A 4,835-nucleotide genomic window follows, 5' to 3' on the forward strand; every position below is an offset into this window, starting at 1 on the left:
ATTTGGTAAAAAGAACAGAAAAGATGCGCAAAAAGTGGACGTAACTGAAGATGGAAAAAGACGGTTCGTATATCATTTACGGTCCATCAATGTTGGCGTATATCAGTTACAGAAACAACTGCAGGGAAGAAAGAATTGACGGCAGAAAAGTACGGACCGTAGAATATTTATGATCCGTAAATTCCCCCCATAGATCAACAACAGCAAGTCCAAGTTTGAAGACTAAATTCACGGTCAAGATCTATGGACCGTAAAACATTTACGGTCCGTGAAGAATGAGCGTAGATTCTGATAGCAGACATCAATTTTATGGACAGGAGCAAGAGATTTACGGACCGTATAATTTTTGCGGTCCGTGTAATGATCCACGGGGGAACTTTTGTCAACTTATTTTCCATGACTTGGACCATTATAAATACTTGATGTAGGGTTTTTGTAGATTATTTTTCATCAAATTTCAGTTCTATTATTCTAGCATTGAATACTTTATAGTTCTTGAAGCATTTTGGAGAACAAGACAATTGTAATTACTTTATTCTAATTCCAATCAATCGTAAGCATTATGATTTCTATTATCTTATGTTGTTCTTTCTCTAATATGAGTAGCTAAATCAATTACTAAGGTTGAGAACCCTAGGATGGGTGTTATGTGATAGGGAATTGAAATTGATATACTAATGGATTGTTAGGGTTTACTTATTCTTTGTTCTAGATTTTTAGTTGATGGTTGCAAACATTAACTTAAGCTATAAACCTTGTTTTATTTGGGAAGATAAATTAGGATTTGGTAAGACCAAGTAGCAAGAACTCGGAGCGTTAACCCTCGTTTAATAGATTCACTTTGGGATAAGAGGAATATACTTGGAACAAGATTAATTGTTCTTCATATACACTCTGTTATATTTGGAAAAATCATAAAGAGAGATAATCCTTAACTATTGAGAAATATTAGGGATTCTATTAGAGGTTAAGTGCATTCTTACAACGATCCATTAGAAGTATATCAAGAATCAATGCCGATAGCATACACTCTATCTAAATGGGGACACAACCCTGATTTCGTTAATCATATTCATTACAATCAAAGCAATTAGTTAATAAACAACCAATTTTCTACAAACTCAGCGGAATACGAAACTAGACCGCAAGAAAGTACTCTACGACTTTAGTAACCTTTTCACACCATATTCCCAGTTGGATTCGACTCCAACCTAGTTGGGTTACTATATTTGACATCGTCCGCTTTACATCATTTAATATGGGTAATTTGAGCATATCAAATTTTGGCGCTGTTGCCGAGGAATACGATTTTGAAATTCCTAAAGAGTTTGTGTTTACTTAAAGTCTTTTTCTATTCCATCACACCTTGTTTGATGTTTTTTGTAAACAAGGTGATTATAGCTGGACGAGGAGGACGTGGAACAACTGGTGGTAGGGTTGTACAAGTGCATGACCCACCAGTGGAAGTGGAGGTTAAGAATGTCTTTGCGGATATGCTAGACGAGGTGGAGTATGCATCTGCTATTGTTCCACCTAGGGTGAATGTTGCAAACTGCAAGATTGACTCCACTATCTACCAACTGCTCAAACTTGAGGGATATTTTCGAAAATCTACCGATGATGACCCTCACCAACATTTGAAGAATTTCGTGGGTGTGTGTGCCCAATCTATGCAGAATGTTGTTCCAGATGATGCTATTCGGCTAGGAGTTTTCAAATACTCTTTAGCCAGTGAAGCAATAGTTTGGTTTGAGAAGCTGCCCCACAACACTATTCATACGTGAGCTTGTTGCTGTTTTTCTCAAGAAGTGGTTTCCCCGAAGCAAGAAAGCTGAAAATCATGACAAGATATATGATTTCAAACAGCTTCCGGGGGAACAACTATTAGAAGCTTAGGAGAGATTCAAGGAACATTTGCAGAAATCTCCAAATCATGGTTTTCCAGCTAATATATTGATGGAGAAGTTCTATAGAGGGCTAGATCCATTGACACAGGCAATGGCGAACAATGTAGCTGGTGGGTGTTTTATAGACAAGACTTATGCCCCAATCACTCAGTTGCTTGATAATCTTACTACTCATAATCAAGCATGGCATTGGGGTAGTATTGATAATGTAGCCTATGGAGCCCCAATGATCCATAACATTGTGAAGGATAATCAAGAGACTTAGCATACTCTAGCTCAGATAACAACCAATATTTTTTTGCTGACCAAGAGACTTGATGAAATGGAAGCGAAGAAAGTTAATGTTGTTGAAGAAGTTCCGGGAATGTCCAAGGGAATGTACCAAGTTCAAGAGGATCCATATCAAGAGGGGCCTCTTATGCAGTATGAGGATGCTAACTATGCCAATAACTCTCAAAGGGGTTACCAAAGGCAGAACTACCAAGGAGGCTATCAGAATCAGATACAGAATCAATGGAGACCTCAACAGGGACAAGGTAATTACAACAACAACTATATTGGCTCTGTCACGACCCAACCGGAGGGCCATGACGGTCACCCGGAGCTAACCCACCGGGCACCTCTCATCATACTTTCACAAACATAACTAGGTGAGCCATATAGCCTACTCATAATCTTTATGCATCAATAATACACTTCCCATCAGGCTATGGCACTTCCATAACAATATCAACAACTATGCCAATTATATAAATATATATATATATATATATATATATATAAGTGCAAGGCTATCAAAATGATATATAAAATATGAGCTGACAAGGCTAAGGGACATCTAGCTATGCACAACTATCTACGAGCCTCTAGAAAGAGTATGCGATATCATAAAGACAGGACAGGGCCCTACCATGCCCATTTATGTACACAAAAGAATAGTACCAACAACTGCAGCTCTGAATCAAATGGAGCTCCTCTAAGCAGTCTCTGGATAAGTAGCCTAAGGATCAAGTTTGTCTCCCTGTCCACCTGCGGGCATGACGCAACGTCCACAAACAAAAGGATGTCAGTACGAACAATGTACTGAGTATGTAAGGCATAAGAAATAACACAATACAAGCATAAAAGGTAACATGAGATAGAAGAGCCATGAGATAGGAAAGTCATTTATGCCTCTTGAAATGTTCATCATATTTACTTATTCTTTTTCTAATGGAAACCTTCCATACATGCGCATACCTATATAGTAGAACCATACCCAACCATAGAGGTTCGGTGTCACACATACCCGGCCATAGAAAGGCTCGGTGTTGTACATATCCAACTGCAGTGGTGTGCGCGCAATGAATATCATACCAAGCCATACAAGCTCGGTGTTACATAATGGCCATACATATATACATACATATACACATAGGAGTACATAAGTAGTGTCAACATCAATATATCTTCCTTTAGAGGGCCAACTATAGTAGGATTAGATCAACGATATGATGAGATTATCAAGACTTATGAGCTTTAGCACTTCTAGGAATGGAAGCCTCATGGAAAACATCATGGAATTTACATATGTGTATACAATAATGGAATCATGCCTTAGGAAGGAAGGGTTAGCCTCACATACATTCACGTCTTCTTAACTACTTAACGTTCACCTCCAAAGCTTGAGAAATATACATTTAAAAGGATTCATACCAAGGTTAAGCCTTAAAGACACTCTTAAATTCAAACTAGAATAATTCATGAGCTAGCGAAAATTGAGGAGCATTTCCCCTGTTTTATCTACTTCTACCAAATTCCAAAACAACTCCCAACAACAATGACATTATTAGCAATACCATAATCAAGAGACTTTACTCAAATTAGGCATCATTCAATCCCCAAATCTCCTTCTCAAAATCATTCATAACAATATCTACCACACAACACCATACATACTTACATACAATACCTCCTCAACATCGTTAATATCATCCACATCAAGACTATACTCATAGCATGCCAAGAATCACAATTCAAGTCAACCTATAGTTCACAATATCCTTAAATTCATACTTGAACCCCATTTTCGCCTTTTCTTCCTTCAACCAAATGGTATAACAATCAAATAACCTTAACCATATACAAAAGATGTAAAATCTTACCTTAATCACTCAAGAGCAAGTCTTGGGTCAACTTACTCCACTAAGGTGAAGTGTCCAACACCAACACCATAGGAAATCTTGAGTTCCACAAACCCTAGCAAGCTTCTTAGCACTTGAATCTCTTGATTCTGTTATATTTGGCTTAGATTAGTTTATGGACCTAGAAAGAGGGTTTTGGAGAGCTCAAAGATCTGTTTTGGGGAAATAATGAGTCCAAATGATATGAAATGAAATATATAAAGCGTAACTTAAAATCTGTCGGGCAATTCTATGCTTACTTTGACGGACCGTCAAAATTCCTACGGTCTGTGAAAATGCTCCGTCAAATAGCCCAGCCAAACATGGCTCACTGTGACTATTTTACGCTGGGAAAATACCATTTGATGGGCCGCAAAAATTTCTGCGGTCCGTCAAACTGATCCGTCAAAATGTTCTGCCCGAGCAGTCTGTCTTAAAACACCCATAACTTTTTACTCCGATGTCACATTAATGAACGGTTTGTTGCGTTGGAAACTAGACTCAATGAACTTCAATTTGGATAGAAAAAACACACCAAAAATCCTCATATTCTAGGAGATATACCTCTCTCAAGTTGGACCAGAAATCCTGTCTAAAATTTTGCCAAGTTTTCCCAAAGTTCCGACAAACTTAACTCCTTAATTTGCTTGTTCTCAAATCCTTCCATATCTTATTTCATGAACTTAAACCCTCATAACCATAAGGTAGGCACATATAATCTCATATATCCTAAAGGATAACTCCAGTTTCCACGATTAGGACAACT

General features: G+C 37.8%; 1 non-coding gene across 1 annotated transcript; it reads right to left on the reverse strand.

Annotated features, from left to right (window-relative positions):
• Positions 1-1,834: 1,834 nt before the first annotated feature.
• Positions 1,835-1,940, reverse strand: LOC132048459 (small nucleolar RNA R71). Its single transcript, XR_009412993.1, has one exon. It is a non-coding gene; the product is annotated as a small nucleolar RNA R71 (small nucleolar RNA).
• Positions 1,941-4,835: the final 2,895 nt, after the last annotated feature.

Source organism: Lycium ferocissimum, chromosome 2 (genome assembly GCF_029784015.1).
Source record: "Lycium ferocissimum isolate CSIRO_LF1 chromosome 2, AGI_CSIRO_Lferr_CH_V1, whole genome shotgun sequence".
Taxonomy (NCBI): Eukaryota; Viridiplantae; Streptophyta; class Magnoliopsida; order Solanales; family Solanaceae; genus Lycium; species Lycium ferocissimum.